The 22,246-nt window shown below is 52.5% G+C and overlaps 1 long non-coding RNA gene across 1 annotated transcript; it reads right to left on the bottom strand.

The window, feature by feature from the left end:
- Nucleotides 1-20,867: 20,867 nt before the first annotated feature.
- On the bottom strand, nucleotides 20,868-21,770 carry LOC134416861 (uncharacterized). Its single transcript, XR_010027431.1, has 2 exons — nucleotides 21,660-21,770; nucleotides 20,868-21,139 (listed from the first exon to the last, which is right to left on the bottom strand). It is a non-coding gene; the product is annotated as an uncharacterized LOC134416861 (long non-coding RNA).
- Nucleotides 21,771-22,246: the final 476 nt, after the last annotated feature.

The following is a 22,246-nucleotide window of genomic DNA, read 5'->3' as shown; positions in this document are numbered from 1 at the left end:
GCTGCAACCCCACTGAGGGGTGATCACACCCTCCAGGACTATTCTCTCCCTCCTTGAGCATCTCTCTCAAAGCATTAATGCTGCAGAGTATTTATTATCAGGTATCTATTGCCAGTGTCATGTTTCTGTGCAAAGTCACAAACGTGATGTGACTGGTGAGGAACACCTCTCGAGCTTTTTATTTTCCAGCATCAGTCTCATTGCACGGTCATGACTGTGGGATGATTCCAGCAGCTCATGTCCCCAGTAGCAGACAAAGAACACAATGTTACAACACATTTAAAAGTTTTGTGACCAATCACACAAAGCAGAACCATATTGACAGTAGTTTTTTCCAACAACTATAAGCACATGTGTCTTTGGTTAAAACAGTGCTTGCTTATTTTGAATACAATACCTGCTTGTAATCCTTAAAACACAATGCACAGAGCTCCATTATTAAGATTAGAACTTCCTAATATCTTCCTCAATACACTTTTCTGAAGCTTAGGAAGTTATTCTAGCCAAGTGTTAATACACAGACCATTGTTTTATTTGTCCTAACTAATTCTCATATCACTTTTCACCTGAGAACTATTATGGAGACTGCTTAGCTCTAAATTTTGGTTCTCCTGTTCCTGAGGACTGCCTTTTACAGCTTTACCAAAATTGTCTAATTTTAAGGATTCCCACATTGTCAAGAAAGAAGGTAGTGACAGATATTTCTGAGAAAAAAAGAGGAAAATATTACTTCAGCCAAGGATCTGGGCCTTACCTTCTGCAGCACACACGGCCTGGTGAGCATCTTCCCACTAAACGTGTACCAGGCGGGCAAGAACCCCTGAAGCAGTACCCCCTCCGTGATCGCAAGCACACAACTGCATTGCCTGTTCCCATGGGGAAAGACACAGGGAACAATTAAAGCTATAATCTGAGAGGTCAGATTGTGTTTATTGGCAGGCTGATGCTCCCAGGTGCTGGTGAATTTCAGACCAAGAGAAGGGCTCGGATCCAATCCCTCCACAGCCACATCTCCAATTGCAATGTGTCTCACCTGGAAGGTCCCTGTGCCCATAAACTGGAGGCACAGCAGAGCAGAGAGTAGAAAGGAACAACGTGAGGCTGAGGAAGAGCCAGGCTATCTGCCACCTGTGTTCCCACCTCTGCCTGGACCAGCAGAGCTTGCAGGCAGGGATTTGTCACATTCCATGACCATGACCCTCAAAACAAAGCAGGATTGTGTTTCCATGGGCTGTCTCCACACCAAATCAGTGTCCATTTGGAAACTCACTCAGGAAACAACTTTGACCTCAATCCTGTGTTACTGTCTCATCATTCCCACAAACAAAATCACTTCCAGGGACACTGAATTCCCACTGCTGGTTGCTCACACTTTCCCAATTTCCCCTCTTCCCTTCTCACCTGCAGCACCCTGCACCAACAGGAGGATCAAGGGGAAGAGCAGGAACAGGATCTTCATGGCTGCTGCTCCTCCTGGGTCGGCACAGAGCTGCAAAGGAAGACCAAGGCAATGGGGACAGGCAAGACCCTGAGTGGGCAGGATTCCAGAGAGAGACCCCACACTCACCTGCCTGGAGAAGGTCTGGGTGTTGAGGCAGCAGCAAATGCAGAGGAATGGCTGTGTGCAGATGGCCTTGGGGCCAGGCAATGCTGCAGTGGCCCAAGCACGCTGGGTTTATAGCAGTGCTGGTGGGTGGGACAGGCCCCAGGTGCTGCTGGCACAAGTGGCCTGGGCCAAGGCGGGAGGGCCCCATGGCTGTGGGGGTGCTGGGGCTGGCCCTGCTCCCTCCCTGCTGCAGGGCCAGAGGCTGAGGGGCCTCCTGGGGCTGTTGCAATCAATGGCACCGTTGTCCCCATGCAACACCTCTTGTGACACCCGCGGCACAGCGGTACCGGGCTGTGGGGCCAGCAGGGAAATCCTTGGGATGGGCACAGGAACTGGTAGGTGCAGACACAGGAACCTGGGGGAGCGGAATCCTTCTTGCATGGGCTCACAGGATCTACTCTGCCGTCTTTTCAGTTGGAAGGGAACTGAAAAATCACCTTCCACCCCGTGCCATGGACAGGGACACCTTCCCCTATCCAAGGTTACTCCAAGCCCCATCCAACCTTGAACAGGTACAGGGTTGAGGCAGCCACAGCTTCTCTGGCCAAACTATGCCTGGGACCATCCACCCTCACAGGGAAGGATTTCTTCCCAATATCCCATCTAACCCGGCTCCCTGTCTGTGTAAAACCATTCCCTGTTCTCCTGTCCTTTTCCTCTGTCTCTCCTTCTAGAATTCAAGAACCATTTGGCGTGGGATGTGCGAAAACTCAAATAATATGGAAAATAACTTTGGACACTGCAAGAACATCTGATTAGACAACAGGTCTGTGCACCTGCCATATCAGGGGGATAAGCAGGGTTCTCTCTCATGACTGTTCAGATGAAATGAGAGCAATACCAGGATAGATGACAAGTTCTGTAAACCAGGTGATCCAACTAACCTGTGCATCCTTTGAATGCCAACCAAGGTGAAGAAATAATTCACAAGCTGAATGCAGCTTGTGAATCCGGTGTGTTTTTTGGCAGCCATGCCACTGGGAGAAGTGACAGTCCTTGCCAGGCAGGAGGGTCTGTGCTATGTGCCCAAGCTGGGGTTTTGGCAGAGCAATCTGGTCCCCCCAAACTACAAGGGGCGAGGTGCTGGGGGTTTGCAAGTGGATCATCTTGGCATTTTCTGCTTCACAACCCAGATATATGAAGTGACAGTGACAAGGTGACAATCAAAAAAAAAGTGGAAGAGGGATTCTGGATGCTGAGCAGAAGCAGAGGCACCACCTGCACACATCACTGATAGTGGATTCACTGGGAGGGTTTCTTGAAGGGACTCAGAAAGGTTCAACTCTATGCCTCAGTAGAAGGTTGGTGCTGGTGTCCAGTGAGCAGGGTCTGCGTGTGTGTCCCTGCATGTGTCCCTGTGTCCCTGCATGTGTCCACCAAACCACAGCACCGCAGGGTTCTTACAAAAGGCAGGATGATACAAGGCTGTGGGTTGGGAATCCTTGTCAGAGGTGTAACAAGAGGAAACCAAAGCCTCCTTTTCTCTGCTGCAGGCGGAGAAAGAGAAAAAGGAACTTTTGGGCTACTGCTGACTCCAGCCTGGCTGCTGTGCTCTTCACCCCCTGATGCTGCAAGGTGAAGCAGACAAGAAAATAATGAATTGAATGCATAGGAAAATGGAGGATTGAAGTGATGCTACAGTGAAGCTGTGCTGTGGATACAGAATATTCCATACAGACATAATGCAAATGAAGGAGAGCACAGCAAACCTTTAGGTTCAGGCATTTATTTTATCCCTACTAAACTCATGAGCCCCATGTGAGGTTTCCTGGTGTCTGTGCAACGCTCCCTGTGGTTCTTAACCACTATTTCTTTAAGGAATGGCTCCTGCTGCAGGTTTTGCAGCTGGGATTGGAGCTGGGACCTTGGAACAAAGCTGTGGATATTTTAGGGATAAGACTCTGTCAGTATGCCCACATTTCCCAGGGCATGTCTTCTGGCTGGGAGTAGGGTCAAGAGAAAAGAATAATACTAGGGCCTATAAACAGCAGGAAAATGTTCCTTTTCCCCCAGAGGGAGCAGCTACAGGGCAGCCCCAGCACAGGCAGCCCAGCCAGGCTGGCCCAGCAGGCAGTGCCAGGCTCAGCGTCCCCAAAGCACGGCCAGGCAGGAGCATCCCCAGGGACACAGGCGCTGCTCAGCCCCAGCTCCATGCCCAGGGCCTTCTGCTGCCACCAAGGCAGGGGCAGCCCCAGGGCCAGCAGGCACAGCAGCCCTGCAGCAGCAGCAGGACACACAGACACGGCCCAGCCCTGCAATGCCAAAGTGCTCGTCTTTATTCAAGGTGGGAAAAGCAGCCCCTGCCCCAAAGACACCGGGGCTGGCACCACAGGGCTCCAGCCCAGCAGCAGCCAGCAGGAGCAGCTGCCACTGCTGCTGCCAGCCCAGCTGGGCACGGCACAGCCACCCAGGCCAGGGGACATCAGCATATGGGGACATCAGCAGGTGGGACATCAGCACATGGGGACATCAGCACATGGGGACATCAGCACATGGGGACATCAGCAGGTGGGTCCAGCAGCCAGAAGCGTAGGGTAGGTCCTGCTTGGGAATTTCAGGGTTTCATCCAGAGCGACTGTAAGAAGAAAAGAGACAAGCACATCTGCTGGTGTACCTTTCCCCGCCACCCTCTCCCCTGCCCTGCAATGCCCAGGGTGAGGTGCAGCAGAGTCAGGCTCAGGGCAGGTGAGGTGCAGTCCTTAGTGCAGCCAAGTTGGGCCTGGGCTATCTCAGTGCTGGCAGCCCTGGCTCCAGGGCTGTGCAGATGCACCAAGACATGGGTCATGTCCTCAGTGCTGCCCAAGGACAGGGAATTTTTCTTGCTTTCATGGCTTTGTTCAGGCCTCTGCAGAGCCTGAATTAGGCCCTGGGTCTGGGGTAGAGTGGGGAGGCCCTGGCTGACCTGGGGCTCCTGCAGCCCTAGTGAGGGGAGATCAAACCATCAAGAACTATTTTCTCTCTTCTTGTGCATCTCTCTCAGAGCATAAATGCAAGAGAATATTTATCATCTGTTGTCAAGATAGACATTGCTAACAGATCTTTCTGAGTTAAAAAGAGAAAAATCTTTCTTTAGACAAGGACTGGGCCTTACCTTTTGCAGCAGAATGATGCTCCTGCACAAATTCCAACAAAATGTGTACTAAAGGGGCAAGAACGCCAGGAGCAGAATCCCCCTCGTCGCCAGCACCCAAGTGCATTGCCTGTTCCCATGGGGAAAGACACAGTGAACAATTAATGGCATAACCTGAGAGGTCAGACTGTGGTTATAGACAGGCTGATGCTCCCTGCTGCTGGTGAATTTCAGGCCAAGAGAAGGGCTTAGATCCAATCCCCTCACAGCCACATCTCCAACTGCAATGTGTCTCACCTGGAATGTCCCTATGCCCCTAAACTTGAGGCACAGCAGACCAAAAAGTAGAAAGGACCAGCAGGATGTTAAGGAGGAGCCCTGCTTGTGCCCAGCTGTGTTCCAACCTGTGCCTGGACCAGCAGAGCTGGCAGGCTGGGATTCATCACATTTCATGCCCCTTACCCAGAACAACTCAGGATTCAGTTTCCATAGGGTCTCTCCACCCCAAATCAGTGTCCATCTGGAAATGTACTCAGGAAACACCTTTGACCCCAGTACCCTGTTACATTTTCATCATTGACATGAACACGGTCAATTTCAGGAACCCAAATTCCCCCTGGAACAGGCCCACCCTTTCTCCCATTTCTTCTCTTCCCTTCTCACCTGCAGCACCATGGACAAACAGGAGAATCAGGGGGAAGAGCAGGAACAGGATCTTCATGGCTGCTGCCTCTCCTGGGTCTTCACAGAACTGCAAAGGAGACACCAAGGCAATGGAGACAGGCAGGACCCTGAGTGAGCAGGAATCCAGAGAGAGACCCCACACTCACCTCCTTGAGAAAGGTTTTGGTGTTGAGGCAGCAGCAAAGGCAAGAGGAATGGCTGTGTGCAGATGGCCTTGGGGCCAGGCAATGCTGCAGTGGCCCAAGCACGCTGGGTTTATAGCAGTGCTGGTGGGTGGGACAGGCCCCAGGTGCTGCTGGCACAAGTGGCCTGGGCCAAGGCGGGAGGGCCCCATGGCTGTGGGGGTGCTGGGGCTGGCCCTGCTCCCTCCCTGCTGCAGGGCCAGAGGCTGAGGGGCCTCCTGGGGCTGTTGCAATCAATGGCACCGTTGTCCCCATGCAACACCTCTTGTGACACCCGCGGCACAGCGGCACCGGGCTGGGCAGGAGAGGGACGGGATGACAAGAGAGGTGGGTTGGTGTTGGGAAGACTAGAAATGAGGAAATGCTTTCCCTCCTGGTCCTCTCTGGTTTTATCTGTTCTATACTCAGGGTGGGTTGTGGAAGATCTGACTGAATATTGCAATTGTGCTCAGCTTTGTACTATGAGGGGAAAAGTTTGCCACTAATTTTACACCAACAACTCTTTGGGGGAGTTTGGACATGAGATGAAGAAAATAAGATTTCCTGCACTCCCTCTTGCCCTTTATTTCCCCCTGTGTGCCCTTGGTGATCCCTGAGGTCGTTTTCAGCACCTCCATCAGTCTGGCTCCAGATGTTCTGGGCCAAGGAGCCCCTGGGCTGGGGGAGCAGCACTTGAGTGCAGAGGGAAAGGGATCTCAAGGGAACAGCCCCAGAGTCAGTGCCAGGACAGATGAGCACTGCTGAAAGAAAAGCCAAGGTGGGCTGTGGTGGTCTGAATATCCCTCGCCAAATCCTCCAGGTCTAAGCAGTGGGAGTGCAGACAGTTTTGGGGTCAGTCTCTTCCTCCAAATAACAATTGAGAGCACCAGAGGAAATGGCCTCAAAAAGCAGCAGGGAAGGATTAGACTGGGTATTAGGAATAATTTCTTTGCAGAAATCATGAAGGTTGTTTGGGACATGCTGCCCAGGGCAGTCACAATTCCTGCAGGGAATTGAAAAGCTGAGTGGATGTTGCACTTGTGTATAGGTGGCCATCGAATCTTAGTATGTATTGTACAAGTGGCCTTTGAGCCATAGTAAAATCAATGTATTGTATAAGTGGCATTGTCCCCATGCTTATTGTTCCAAATGGGCTGCAGCTGTGATGTCCTTAATTGCATGGCAGCTGCGGCTAATGAAGATAACTGGGATAAAAGTGGGTGGGCTGGCTGGTTAGGGGGAAGCTGTGATAAAGAGGCTGGAACAGCACTGCTGTGAAGAGCTGTGTACGGGAAAACCACCCAGAAGGTATGAGACTCTAGAAATATGATAACAACAATATAATAACAACACTTGTGCTCATGTTTTAGTTATGGGGTAGGCAATCCTGGGAGAATGATTGGACTCAACATTCTTAGAGGTCTATTCCAACATCTGAAAAGTTATGGGTCTGATTCTTGAGAGGAAAAGTCTCCAGTGAACCAGGCAGGGTCCCCAGCTGCTCCCAACCAAGCCCTGCAGCAGCAGCAGGACACACAGACACGGCCCAGCCCGGCAATGCCAAAGTGCTCGTCTTTATTCAAGGTGGGAAAAGCAGCCCCTGCCCCAAAGACACCGGGGCTGGCACCACAGGGCTCCAGCCCAGCAGCAGCCAGCAGGAGCAGCTGCCACTGCTGCTGTCAGCCCAGCTGGGCACGGCACAGCCACCCAGGACAAGGGACATCAGCACATGGGGACACCAGCACATGGGTGCAGCAGCACATGGGGACACCAGCACATGGGTCCAGCAGCCAGAAGTGAGGGTCATGTCCTGCTTGGGAATTTCGTCATCTCAATCCCTGGGCGTCTAAGAAGAAAACGGACAAGCACATCAGCTGGTGTAGCTTTCCCTGCCACTGTCTCCCCTGCCCTGCAATGCCCAGGGTGAGGTGCAGCAGAGTCAGGCTCAGGGCAGGTGAGGTGCAGTCCTTAGCGCAGCCAGGTTGGGCCTGGGCTATCTCAGTGCTGCAGCCCTGGCTCCAGGGCTGTGCAGATGCAGCCAGACCTGGATCATGTCCCCAGTGCTGCCCAAGGACAGGGAATGTTTTCATCCGCGTTGGCTTTGTTCAGGCCTCTGCAAGGCCCGAATGAGCACCCTGAGGCTGGAGAAGAGTGGGGAGGCCCTGGCTGACCTGGGGCTCCTGCCGACCCAGTGAGGGGATTTCAAACACTCAAGGTATATTCTCTCCATTCTTCAGCATCTCTCAAAGGATAAATTCAGGAGAATATTTATCACCTGTTGTCATGAAAGGCACAGGTAACAGATCTTTCTGAGGACAAAGGAGGAAAATCTTTATTCAGCCAAGGATCTTGGCCTTACCTTCTGCAGCACAAAAATTCTCCTGCACATCTTCCCAGAACACGTGTACCAATAGGGCAAGAGTACCTGGAGCAGAATCCCTGTAGTTTCCTACATACGTGTCCATTGCCTGTTCCCATGGAGAAAGACACAAAGAGCAATTAAAGGAATACCCTGACAGTCAGACTGTGGTTACAGACAGACTGATACTCCCTGGTGCTGGTGAATTCCAGACCAAGAGAAGGGCTCAAATCCAATCCCCCCACAGCCACATCTCCAACTGCAATGTGTCTCACCTGGAAGGTCCCTGTGCCCCTAAACTGGAGGCACAGCAGAGCAGAGAGTAGAAAGGAACAATGTGAGGTCGTGGAGGAGCCCTCCTTGTGCCCAGCTATGTTCTCACCTCTGCCTGGACCAGCAGAGCTGGCAGGCTGGGATTTGTCACATTCCACAGACCCCGCCAGAATTCTGTTTCCATGGGCTCTGTCCACCTCAAATCAGTGTCCATTTGGAAACTCACTCAAGAAAACCCTTTCACCTCAATCCCCTGTTACCTTCTCATCATTCCCACAAACACAGCCACTTCAATGAACCCAAATTTCTCCTGGCACAGGCTCACACTTTCCCAATTTTCTCTCTTCCCTTCCCACCTGAAGAACCCTGGACCAACAGGAGGATCAGGGGGAGGAGCAGGAACAGGATCTTCATGGCTGCTGCTCCTCCTGGGTCTTCACAGAACTGCAAAGGAGGCATCAAGGCAATGGGGACAGGCAGGAAGCCTGAGTGGGGAGAATTCCAAAAAGAGAACCCACACTCACCTCCTTGAGAAAGGCTTTGGTGTTGAGGCAGCAGCAAATGCAGAGGAATGGCTGTGTGCAGATGGCCTTGGGGCCAGGCAATGCTGCAGTGGCCCAAGCACGCTGGGTTTATAGCAGTGCTGGTGGGTGGGACAGGCCCCAGGTGCTGCTGGCACAAGTGGCCTGGGCCAAGGCGGGAGGGCCCCATGGCTGTGGGGGTGATGGGGCTGGCCCTGCTCCCTCCCTGCTGCAGGGCCAGAGGCTGAGGGGCCTCCTGGGGCTGTTGCAATCAATGGCACCGTTGTCCCCATGCAACACCTCTTGTGACACCCGCGGCACAGCTGCACCAGGCTGGGCAGGAGAGGGATGGGATGACAAGAGAGGTGGGTTGGTGTTGGGAAGAGGAGAAATGAGGAAATGCTTTCCCTCCTTGTGGTCTCCCAGCTTTTCTGTTCTAAACTCAGCGTGGGATGTGGATGATCTGACTGAATATTGCAATCGTGCTCAGCTTTGTACTGTGAGGGGAAAAGTTTGTCACTCATTTCACACCAACAGCTCTTTTGGGGAGTTTCAAAATGAGACAAAGAAAATAAAATTTCGTGCACTCCCTCTTGCCCTTTACTTCCCCCCGTTTACCCTTGGTGAGCCCTGAGCTTGTTTTCCACACCTCCATCAGTCTGGCTTCAGATGTTCTGGGCCAAGGAGCCCCTGGGCTGGGGGAGCAGCACTTGAGTGCAGAGGGAAAGGGAGCTTGAGGGAACAGCCCCAGAGTCAGTGCCAGGCCAGGTGAGCACAGCTGAAGGAAAAGCCAAGGCAGGCAGGGATGCTCTGAACATCCCTCACCAAGTCCCCCACAATAGGAAAGCAATGGCATTACAAATATTTTTGTATTCTGTCTCTTCCCCCAGGATACAAGGAGCAGAGGAAATGGTCGGAAAAAGCACCAGGGAAGGATTAGACTGGGCATTGGAAATAATTTCTTTGCAGAAACAGTGATGATTGTTTGGGATTTGCTGCCCTGAGAAGTGGTACAGTCATCATTCCTGCAGGGAACTAAAAAGCTGTGTGGATGTGGCACTTGTGCTCATGGTTTAGTGTTGGGATTCACAGTCCTGGGAGAATGGTTGGACTCAATATTCTAAGAGGTCTGTTCCAACTTCAGAAATATTATGAGTCTGATTCTTGAGAGGGAAAGTCTCCAGTGAACCAGGCAGGGTCCCCAGCTGCGCCCAACCACCCCTACAGCAGCAGCAGGACACACAGACACGGCCCAGCCCTGCAATGCCAAAGTGCTCGTCTTTATTCAAGGCGGGAAAAGCAGCCCCTGCCCCAAAGACACCGGGGCTGGCACCACAGGGCTCCAGCCCAGCAGCAGCCAGCAGGAGCAGCTGCCGCTGCTGCTGTCAGCCCAGCTGGGCACGGCACAGCCACCGAGGCCAGGGGACATCAGCACATGGGGACATCAGCACATGGGGACATCAGCAGGTGATTTTCAGGAGCCAGAAGCGAGGGCCATGTCCTTCTCCAGGATTTTGGGGCTTTAACCCCACATACTGGAAGAAAAAAGCAGACAAGTGCATCACCTGGTGTAACATTTCCCTGCCAGTGTCTCCCCTGCCCTGCAATGCCCAGGGTGAGGTGCAGCAGAGTCAGGCTCAAGGGATGTGAGGTGCAGTCCTTAGTGCAGCCAGTTTGGGCCTGGGCTATCTGGCAGCCCTGGCTCCAGGGCTGTGCAGATGCAGCCAGACCTGGATCATGTCCTTGATACTGCCCAACACACTGAAGGCTTCACTCTTTGGTGGCTTTGGTGAGTGGGGAGGCCCTGGCTGACCTGGGCCTGCTGCAGTCCCACTCACGGAAGCCCTAAACCCACAAGGGCTTTTTTCTTCTCATTTGGGCCTCTTTGACTCATTGTAGATACAGGACAGGTTTTGTCATTTTTTTGGCTAGAAAGAATTTTGTAATAGATCCCTCAGGGGGGAAAGGAGGAATCTTTTCCTTCAGGCAGAGATCTGATCCTTACCTCTTGCAGCACACCTTGAATGTTGAACATCTCCCAACAGGGGTTGTCGGGTAGCGACAACTCTCAAAGTTGCAGAATCCCCCTCTGCGCCTACAGGCATTTTCATTTCCTGTTCCCATGGACAGAAGCACACATAAACCAATCACATTAACAACAACAACAACAACAATATTAATACACTCTGCTGGTGGCTAAAAAATGGACGCCTTTTTGCCTCCATCCTACCCACCCTCCATCCCCCTGGGGCTCTCTGCCAACGTAGTGCAGGGCAGGAGACTCCCAAGCAGGAATATCTGGGTGCAGGCTTGAAGCCTGAAACCTCCCTGACCTACAGAACAAGGCAGGATTCTGTCTCCATGGGATTTCTTCCCCCTAAATTATTATTGATTTGGGAACACATTGGACAAACCCTTTGAACTCAGTCCTCCATTACATTCTAAACACTCCCACAAACACGGTCACATCCAGGGACACTGAATTCCTACTGCTGGGTGCTCACACTTTCCCCCATTTCCCCTGTTCCCCTCTCACCTGCAGCACCCTGGACCAACAGGAGGATCAGGGGGAAGAGCAGGAACAGGATCTTCATGGCTGCTGCCTCTCCTGGGTCTGCACAGAGCTGCAATGGGGACACCAAGGCAATGGGGACAGGCAGGAGCCTGGGTGCAGAAACCAGGGCTCTATGATTCACCAAACTGCAAAGGGGATGCTTCCCAAACACAACAGATGATATTTCCTCTCCATTTCATTTTAAAACAACTCTTAGTTTTGTGCCACTCTTCCAAATTTGAGAGTGTTTCAAGTCTGTGTTTCATGGCTTTGGGAGTGTTTCATGTTTCATGCCTTTTGGAAATTGATTACCTCTGTTGGTTTTTTGAATTCATTTACTTAAAGTTTTTCCAAAGTCCTTTCCCCAGAGAGAGGGCACCAGACCTGGGGCCAATGGTTTCCCATCCCTTGAAAACACATGGGCAGTGAAATGTGGGGGATAACAGTGGAAAAATTGCTACTGAAAGATATGAAACAAGCTGTCTTTCAGTCCTTCATGTTTCATGTATCAAACATGTGCCCCAAACACCCTGCCCAACCAAATCTGCTTCCCTTGGATCAAGAAAATCCTCCCAGCCCAACCTGGCAGTGCCCATCCCCAATTCCAGAGCATTCTCAGCATTCCTGGCAAGGACATTCCCCAGCCCCACACTTGCTGCCCCTGCCCTGGGCAGCACAGACCCAGAGAGCAGCCAGAGGGCAGGGAAATGTCAGAAATGAGAACAGAAATCAACCTTTGCAGATACTGAAAGCCAGAAATGATGGGAAAGCTCTGTACTGCTGTACAGTACAGGAAAAGACTCTCCTTACTTTCCAAGGGGAAGCCCTCATTCCCACAGAAAAGAAGGCCCTGAGTCTCTCCTGCAGCATCAAGGCACTACTCCAGACTATACTGTACTTAGGAAACATCAGCTTCACCTTTAACATATTCTTAGACTCACGGGAAGGCTTTTGTTGTCATTCCCAAAAAATCTATGCTGGCCAAAGTTTACCCCTAGACATTTGCAATAATTTTTCCTTTAGGAGATGCTGCTCTGCTGGGCTTTGAGCTGAGACCCTGAGTGGGCAGAATTCCAGAAAGGGACCCCACGCTCACCTGCCTGGAGAAGGTGTGGGTGTTGAGGCAGCAGCAGAGGCAAGAGGAATGGCTGTGTGCAGATGGCCTTGGGGCCAGGCAATGCTGCAGTGGCCCAAGCACGCTGGGTTTATAGCCGTGCTGGTGGGTGGGACAGGCCCCAGGTGCTGCTGGCACAAGTGGCCTGGGCCAAGGCGGGAGGGCCCCATGGCTGTGGGGGTGCTGGGGCTGGCCCTGCTCCCTCCCTGCTGCAGGGCCAGAGGCTGAGGGGCCTCCTGGGGCTGTTGCAATCAATGGCACCGTTGTCCCCATGCAACACCTCTTGTGACACCCGCGGCACAGCGGCACTGGGCTGTGGGGCCAGCAGGGAAATCGTTGGGATGGGCACAGGAACTGGTGGGTACAGGCACAGGAACCAGGGCAGTCCTGGGGGAGCTGAATCCTTCTTTCACAGAATCACCTCTGCAATGGTTTGGGTTCCAAGCGACCTGAAAGATCATCTCCTTGCACCCCCACCATGGGCAGGGACACCTTCCACTATCCCAGGTTGCTCCAAGCCCAGTCCAGTCTGTCCTTGAACAGATACTGGGATGCCACAATCACAGCTTCTCTGAACAACCTGTGCCTGGGCCTCACCACCCTCACAGGAAAGAATTTCTTTCCAATATCTAACCTAAAGCTTCTTCCAGTCTTTGTGAAACCATTCTCTATTCTCTTGTCCTTTTCCTCTGTCCCTCCTCTTCATATTGTAGCACCATTTGTTGTGGGATGTGCAAAAACTCCCAGAATATGGAAACAACTTTGGACACTGCAAGAACATCTGATTAGACAACAGATCTGTGCACCTGCCATGTCAGGGTGATAAGCAGGGTTCTCTCGAGTGACTGTTCAGATAAAATGAGAGCAGCACCAGGACAGATGACAAGTTCTGTAAACCAGGGGATCCAACAAAATTGAGCCTCCTTCTAATGCCAACCTTACTGATGGTGGCTTTCCTGGGAGGGTTTCTTGAAGGGACTCAGAAAACATTCCATTCTGTGCCAGAGCAGCAGATTGGTGCTGGTTTCCAGTGAGCAGGGTCTGTGTGGGTATTCCTTGAGGTGTCCCTTTGTCCCTGCATGTGTCCCTGTGTCCCTGCATGTATCCAGCAAACCACAGCACCACAAAGTCCCTACACAAGGCTGGATGGCACAAAGCTCTGGGTTGGGAATCCTTGTCAAGGGTGTCACAAGAGGAAACCAAAGCCTCCTCTTCTCTGGTGCAGAGGGAGAAACGGGAAAAGGAACTTTTGGGTTACTGCTGACTACAGCCTGGCCTCTGTGCTCTTCTCCTCCTGATTTTGCAAGGAGCAGCAGGGGGAATAATAATGACTTTAAGTGAATGTATGGAAAAATAGAAGATTGAACTGATGGCACAGTGAAACTTTGCTGTGGAGACTGAGTATTCCATATGGACATAAAACAGATGAAAGAAGACCAAGCAAACCTTTTGATTCAGGTAATCATTTTATTCCTATCAAGCTCATGAATCACCTGTGAGCTCTCTGAATGTCTGTGTTGTCCTCCATGACATCCTCCAGATCCTATCTCTTTAAGGAATGTCTGATGCTGCAGGATTTGCAGCTGGGATTGAAGCTGGGACCTTGGAACAAAGCTGAGGCTGTTTTAGGAATTAGGCTTTGCTACTATATCCAGGTTTCCTAGTCCAAGAATTCTAGCTTGGAGTAGGGTCTAGAGAAAAGGATATCTGGGCCTATAAACAGCAGGAAAATGTTTGTGTTCCACCAGAGGGAGCATCTGCAGGGCAGCCCCAGCACAGGCAGCCCAGCCAGGCTGGCCCAGCAGGCAGCGCCAGGCTCAGTGTCCCCAAAGCACGGCCAGGCAGGAGCATCCCCAGGGACACAGGCGCTGCTCAGCCCCAGCTCCATGCCCAGGGCCTTCTGCTGCCACCAAGGCAGTGGCAGCCCCAGGGCCAGCAGGCACAGCAGCCCTGCAGCAGCAGCAGGACAAACAGACACGGCCCAGCCCTGCAATGCCAAAGTGCTCGTCTTTATTCAAGGCGGGAAAAGCAGCCCCTGCCCCAAAGACACCGGCGCTGGCACCACAGGGCTCCAGCCCAGCAGCAGCCAGCAGGAGCAGCTGCCACTGCTGCTGTCAGCCCAGCTGGGCAGGGCACAACCACCGAGGCCAGGGGACATCAGCACATGGGGACATCAGCACATGGGGACATCAGTACATGGGGACATCAGGGGTTGATTTTCAGGAGCCAGAATCGAGAGCCATGTCCTGCTTGGGAATTTCAGGATTTCAAACCCAGCGACTGTAAGAAGAAAACAGATAAGCATATCACCTGGTGTACCTTTCCCTGCCATTGTCTCCCCTGCCCTGCAATGCCCAGGGTGAGGTGCAGCAGAGTCAGGCTCAGGGGAGGTGAGGTGCAGTCCTTAGTGCAGCCAGGTTGGGCCTGGGCTATCTCAGTGCTGGCAGCCCTGGCTCCAGGGCTGTGCAGATGCAGCCACACCTGGATCATGTCCCTGGTGCTGCCCAAGGACTGTGAAGGCTTCAGTCCCTGTTGGCATTGGTGAGTGGGGAGGCCCTGGCTGATCTGGGGCTGCTGCAGCCTCACTCAGGGCAGTTCCAAACCTCTCAATAGCATGTACATTCACTTTTAGGTTACTTCCACTAATTCTATATCAGAATGAAATTTGTGTGAGGTCACTCTGGAAAAGAACAGAGGAATGTCTTTTTTAGGCAGTGATTGTGTCCTTACCTTTTGCAGCACAGACTGACTGATGAACATCTTCCAATCGGTTTTGTCTGGGAGACGCAGCCGTCAAAGCTGCAGAATCCCCCTCGGCGCCTGCATCGAGCTGCATTCCCTGTTTCCACAGACAAAAGCACACACAGCTAGTGCAGTAAAAATCCAGGAGAGCAGGGTGTGCTTGCAGTCATGCTGTCAGACAGGGACTACTCATATCCCACATCCCTGTCTCATTCCCTGGAATCCCTCCATCCAAACACGGTGTCCAGCTGGAATTTCAAGAAACTCCTCTGACCCCGATACCTTCTCATCATTCCCACAAACACAGTCACTTCCAGGGACACTGAATTCCCGCTGCTGGGTGCTCACACTTTCCTCCATTTCCCCTCTTCCCTTCTCACCTGCAGCACCCTGGACCAACAGGAGGATCAGGGGGAGAAGCAGGAACAGGAACTTCATGGCTGCGGCTCCTCCTCAGTCTGCACAAGGCTGCAAAGGAAGACCAAGGTAATGGGGACAGACAGAAGCCTGAGCGGGGCAGGATTCCAGAGAGACACCCCACACTCACCTGCCTGGAGAAGGTCTGGGTATTGAGGCAGCAGCAAGGGCAAGAGGAATGGCTGTGTGCAGATGGCCTTGGGGCCAGGCAATGCTGCAGTGGCCCAAGCACGCTGGGTTTATAGCAGTGCTGGTGGGTGGGACAGGCCCCAGGTGCTGCTGGCACAAGTGGCCTGGGCCAAGGCGGGAGGGCCCCATGGCTGTGGGGGTGCTGGGGCTGGCCCTGCTCCCTCCCTGCTGCAGGGCCAGAGGCTGAGGGGCCTCCTGGGGCTGTTGCAATCAATGGCACCGTTGTCCCCATGCAACACCTCTTGTGACACCCGCGGCACAGCGGCACCGGGCTGGGCAGGAGAGGGATGGGATGGACAAGAGAGGTGGGTTGGTGTTGGGAAGAGGAGAAATGAGGAAATGCTTTCCCTCCTTGTGGTCTCCCAGCTTTTCTGTTCTAAACTCAGAGTGAGATGTGGATGATCTGACTGAATATTTCAATAGTGCTCAGCTTTGAACAGTGAGGGGAAAGGTTTGCGAATCATTTCACACCAACAACTCTTTTGGGGACGTTGGAAATGAGATGGAGAAAAAATTTCCTGCACTCCCTCTTGCCCTTTATTTCCTCCCATTTGCCCTTGGTGAGCCCTGAGCTCGTTTTCCACACCTCCATCAGTCTGGCTCCAGATGTTCTGGGCCAAGGAGCCCCTGGGCTGGGGGAGCAGCACTTGAGTGCAGAGGGAAAGGGAGCTTGAGGGAACAGCCCCAGAGTCAGTGCCAGGCCAGGTGAGCACAGCTGAAGGAAAAGCCAAGGTAGGCAGGGATGCTCTGAACATCCCTCACCAAATTCTCCAGGTCTAACAAGCAATGGCAGTGCAGACAGTTTTGGGGTCAGTCTCTTCTCCCACGTAACAATTGGCAGGATGAGTGGAAATGGTCTCAAATAGCACCAGGGAAGGATTAGACTGGGTATTAGAAGTAATTTCTTTGCAGAAATGGTGATGGTTGTTTAGGACATAATGCCCAGTGCAGTCACCATTCCTGCCGGGAATTTAATAGCTGTGGATGTGGCACTTGTGCTCATGGTTCAGTGTTGGTGTTGGCAGTCCTGGGGGAATGGTTGGACTCAATATTCTTAGAAAACTTTTCCAATATCAGAAATGTTATGGGTCTGATTCTTGAGAAGGAAAGTCTCCAGTGAACTAGGCATGGTCCCCAGCTGCTCCCAAGCAACCCATGCAGCCCTGCAGCAGGACACACAGACACGGCCCAGCCCTGCAATGCCAAAGTGCTCGTCTTTATTCAAGGTGGGAAAAGCAGCCCCTGCCCCAAAGACACCGGGGCTGGCACCACAGGGCTCCAGCCCAGCAGCAGCCAGCAGGAGCAGCTGCCACTGCTGCTGTCAGCCCAGCTGGGCACGGCACAGCCACCGAGGCCAGGGGACATCAGCACATGGGGACATCAGCACATGGGGACATCAGCACATGGGTCCAGCAGCCAGAAGCGAGGGTCATGTCCTGCTTGGGAATTTTCAGGGTCTCAACCCCATAGTCTGTAGGAAGAGAGGAAACAAACACATCAGCTGGTTTACCATTCCCTGCCACACTCTCCCCTACCCTGCAATGCCCAGGGTGAGGTGCAGCAGAGTCAGGCTCAGGGGAGGTGAGGTGTAGTCCTTAGTGCAGCCAGGTTGGGCCTGGGCTATCTCAGTGCTGGCAGCCCTGGCTCCAGGGCTTTGCAGATGCAGCCACACCTGGATCATGTCCCCAGTGCTGGTCATGTACTGTGAAGTCTTCGGTCTTTGGTGGCTTTGGTGAGTGGGGAGGCCATGGCTGGCCTAGGCCTAGCAGCCCCACTCAGGGCGGCTCCAAACCCACTAAAGACTTTTCCCTTATTTTGTTGTTGGCATCTTTTAGAAAGCATAACTGCAGGAGAGCATTTTCAGCTGTTAGCAAGAAGGAAATTTGTAACTGATTTTTCTAGGGAAAAAGAAGGAAACTTTCCGCAGCCAGGATTGCAGAGCTTACCCTCTGCAGCAGATGGTCTGTCCTGTACATCTACCAATGGGCCTTGCAGGGGGGATGCATCTCCCAAAGGAACAGTATCCTCTTTGCTGTTTGCATCGAAGTTCACTTCCTATTTCCAGAAGGAAAGGCACACATGGACACATTAAAGCAACAATCAGGGACAGCAGTGTTGTTATAGTCAGGCTGATGCTCCCTATGCATTTCAGGCCAAGGGCTCAGCTCCAACCCCCCACAGTCACATCTCCAACTGTAATGTGTCTCACCTGGAAGGTCCCTGTGACCCTACACTGGAGACACAGTGGGACAGAGAGTGGAATGGACCAGTCTGAGGTTGAGGAAGAGCTGTGCTGGCTCCAGCTGTGCTCCTACCTCTGCGTGGAACAGCACAGCTGCCAGGCAGGAAGGGACTCCTCACATCCCACATCCCTGTCCTGCCTGTGCCATGATTTATGTGACCTCTGATGAAAAGCCCTTGTCCAACCCTTACAGGGATCATCCCTTGGAGAAATGGGGTTTTGAGACACTCAATGGATGAACCCCTGGGTAAGAAGTGTCACCTCTGTAGCCCTGGAAACCTCCCCAATCCAAACACCCCATGAGGCCCTCTGCCATCTCTGTGCAGGGCAAGTGAACATCCAGAGAGTCCCAACAGATGGGTGCAGGCTTGGAGCCTGAAACCAAACCCCTTCTGAAACCACAGAACAGGCCAGGATTCTGTCTCCATGGGCTCTCTCCAACCCAAAGTGGTGTCTAGCTGGAAATTCATTTGAAAAATCCCTTTGATCTCAATCCCCTGTTACCTTTTCATCACCTCCACAAATACAGACACTTCCAGGGATATTGAAGTACTCTGGTGGGTGCTCACACTTTACCCAATTTCCCCTCTTCCCCTCTCACCTGCAGCACTCTGGACCAACAGGAGGATGAGGGGGAAGAGCAGGAACAGGATCTTCATGGCTGCTGCCTCTCCCAGGTCTTCACAGAGCTGCAGAGGGGACACCAAGGCAATGGGGACATGCAGTACCCCAGGTGGGGCAGGAGACTGTGGCTCGGCAGAGTGCAGAGGGGCTGCCTCCAGCCACATCTAATCATATTTCCTTTACCTTTGTTTTTAAAAATAATTCTCAGGTGTGTGCCTGCCTTCAAAACTTGGGAGTATTGCACTGTCTCAGTCTCTGGGAAATCAATAACCTACACTGATTCAATTACCTTCCTCACAGATCTTCTAAAAGCTTTTCCCAGAGAACAGACTGCAGATCTGGGACCCACTCTTGCTGACAAAATCGAAATAAATGGCCAGTGAAATTAGAGAAATGCAGAGATTAAATTGTTATTGAAAGTTATGGCAATACAGGGCTGTTCTGCCTTTGGGTTTATGTGTTAAACACATGCCTCAAATACCCTGACCAATCCCCTCTGCTTCCCTGGGACCCAGAATATTCTCCCAGCTCAGCTTGGCAGTGCCCATCCCCAATTCCAGAGCAATCTCAGGATTCCCAGGGAGGACATTCCCCAGCCCCACATTTGCTGCCCCTGCTCTGGGCAGAACTGACTCAGGGAGCAGCCGGAGGGCAGGGAAATGTCAGAAATGGGAACAGAAATCAACCTTTGCAGCTACTGAAAGCCTGAAATTACGGGAAATCTCCATACTGATTTGGGAAAAGTGCTTTCCTTGTTTTGCCAAGGAAGTTCCCATGCTCCCAACGATGATCTCATCCCCCTCTTGCAGCAAAGGTTCCAACCAAATTACTCCTGCACTTAGGAAAACCAAATTTCTCTTTCCACATGTTCTGGACTCATAGACTTCTATTAAGTCTTTTATTCTCTTCCCCAGGCATATTTGATGGCCAAGTTTTACACCTGGATAATTCCAGCAGTTTGTGCTTCAGGAGATGCTGCTCTGCTGGGGTTTGAGCTGAGAGACTGAGTGGGCAGAATTCCAGGAAAAAACCCCACACTCACCTGCCTGGAGAAGGTCTGGGTGTTGAGGCAGCAGCAAATGCAGAGGAATGGGTGTGTGCAGATGGCCTTGGGGCCAGGCAATGCTGCAGTGGCCCAAGCACGCTGGGTTTATAGCAGTGCTGGTGGGTGGGACAGGCCCCAGGTGCTGCTGGCACAAGTGGCCTGGGCCAAGGCGGGAGGGCCCCATGGCTGTGGGGGTGCTGGGGCTGGCCCTGCTCCCTCCCTGCTGCAGGGCCAGAGGCTGAGGGGCCTCCTGGGGCTGTTGCAATCAATGGCACCGTTGTCCCCATGCAACACCTCTTGTGACACCCGTGGCACAGCAACACAGGGCTGGGCAGGAGAGGGATGGGATGGACAAGAGAGGTGGGTTGGTGTTGGGAAGAGGAGAAATGAGGAAATGCTTTCCCTCCTTGTGGTCCTCTCTGGTTTTATCTGTTCTATACCCATAGTGGGATGTGGAAGATCTGACTGAATATTGCAATCGTGCTCAGCTTTGTACTGTGAGGGGAAAGGTTTGCCAATCATTTCACACCAACAGCTCTTTTGGGGACTTTGGAAATGAGATAGAGAAAATAAAATTTTGTGCACTCCCTCTTGCCCTTTATTTCCCCCCGTTTACCCTTGGTAAGCCCTGAGCTCGTTTTCCACACCTCCATCAGTCTGGCTCCAGATGTTCTGGGCCAAGGAGCCCCTGGGCTGGGGGAGCAGCACTTGAGTGCAGAGGGAAAGGGAGCTTGAGGGAACAGCCCCAGAGTCAGTGCCAGGACAGGTGAGCACAGCTGAAGGAAAAGCCAAGGCAGGCAGGGATGGTCTGAACATCCCTCACCAAATCCTCCAGGTCTAACAAGCAATGGCAATGCAGACAGTTTTAGGGTCAGTCTCTTCTCCCAAGTAACAATTGGCAGGGTGAGAGGAAATGGTCTCAAATAGCACCAGGGAAGGATTAGACTGGGTATTAAGAAAAATTTCTTTGAAGCAATTGTAATGGCTTTATGGGACATGCTGCTCAGAGCAGTGGTGATGTCACCATTCCTGCAGGGAATTTAAAAGCTGTGTGGATGTGGCACTTGTGCTCATGGTTCAGTGTTGGGATAGGAGTTCCCAGGGGAATGGTTGGACTCAATATTCTTAGAGGTCTATTCCAACTACAGAAAAGTTATGGGACTGCTTCTTGAGAGGGAAAGTCTCCAGTGAACCAGGCAGGGTCCCCAGCTGCTCCCAGCCAAGCCCTGCAGCAGCAGCAGGACACACAGACACGGCCCAGCCCTGCAATGCCAAAGTGCTCGTCTTTATTCAAGGTGGGAAAAGCAGCCCCTGCCCCAAAGACATCGGGGCTGGCACCACAGGGCTCCAGCCCAGCAGCAGCCAGCAGGAGCAGCTGCCACTGCTGCTGTCAGCCCAGCTGGGCACGGCACAGCCACCCAGGACAAGGGACATCAGCACATGGGGACATCAGCACATGGGGACATCAGCACATGGGTCCAGCAGCCAGAAGCGAGGGTCATGTCCTGCTTGGGATTTCAGGGTCTCAGCCCCTGGGACTATAAGAAGACAACAAACAAGCACATCAGCTGTTGTAACTTTCCCTGCCAGTGTCTCCCCTGCCCTGCAATGCCCAGGGTGAGGTGCAGCAGAGTCAGGCTCAGGGCAGGTGAGGTGCAGTCCTTAGTACAGCCAGGTTGAGCCTGGGCTATCTCAGTGCTGCAGCCCTGGCTCCAGGGATGTGCAGATGCAGCCAGACCTGGATCATGTCCTCAGTGCTGCACAGGGACAGGGAACGTTTTTTTTCTTTTTTGGCTTTAGTCAGGCCTCTGCAGAGTCTGAATGAGGCCCTGGGCACTGTGGCAGAGTGTGAAGGCCCTGGCTGAACTGGGGCTGCTGCAGCCCGACCCAGGGGAGATCAAACATTCAAGAACTATTCTCTCCCTTCCTCAGCATTTCTCTCAAAGCTTAATTGCAGGAAAATATTTATTATGTGTTGCCAAGAAAGGTACAGGTAACAGATCTTTCTGGGGGACAAAAAGGAGAAAGAACTTTCATCAGCCAAGGACTAGCGCTTACCTTCTGCAGCACACATATTCTCCAGCACATCTTCCAACAAAACGCGTACCAAAGGGACAAGAACGCCTGGAGCAGAATCCCCCTTGTCGCCGGCACACAAGTGCATTGCCTATTCCCATGGGAAAAGACACACACAAAGCAATTAAAGGAATAACCTGAGAGGTCAGACTGAAGCTATAGACAGGCTGATGCTCCCAGGTGCTGGTGAACTTCAGACCAAGAGAAGGGCTCAGATCCAGTCCCTCCCCAGCCACATCTCCAAATGCAATTTGTCTCACCCGGAAGGTCCCTGTGCCCCTAAACTGGAGGCACAGCAGAGCAGAGAGTACAAAGGACCAGTGTCAGGTTAAGAGAGAGCCAAGCTGTCTGCCAGCTGTGTTCCCACCTCTGCCTGGACCAGCAGAGCGGGCAGGCAGGGATTTGTCACATTCTAACTGCTTGACCCACAGACCAAGCCAGGATTCTGTTTCCATGGCTCCCTCCTGCCCAAATCAGTGTCCATTTATAAACTCACTCAGGAAACACCTTTGACATCAGTCACCTCTTCCCTTTTCATCATCCCCACAAACACAGTCACTTCCATGGAC

Source organism: Melospiza melodia, chromosome 3 (assembly GCF_035770615.1).
Source record: "Melospiza melodia melodia isolate bMelMel2 chromosome 3, bMelMel2.pri, whole genome shotgun sequence".
NCBI classification, from domain to species: domain Eukaryota; kingdom Metazoa; phylum Chordata; class Aves; order Passeriformes; family Passerellidae; genus Melospiza; species Melospiza melodia.
The sequence above is the reverse complement of the archived record's forward strand: the minus strand, read 5'-3'. Positions and strand labels throughout refer to the sequence as shown.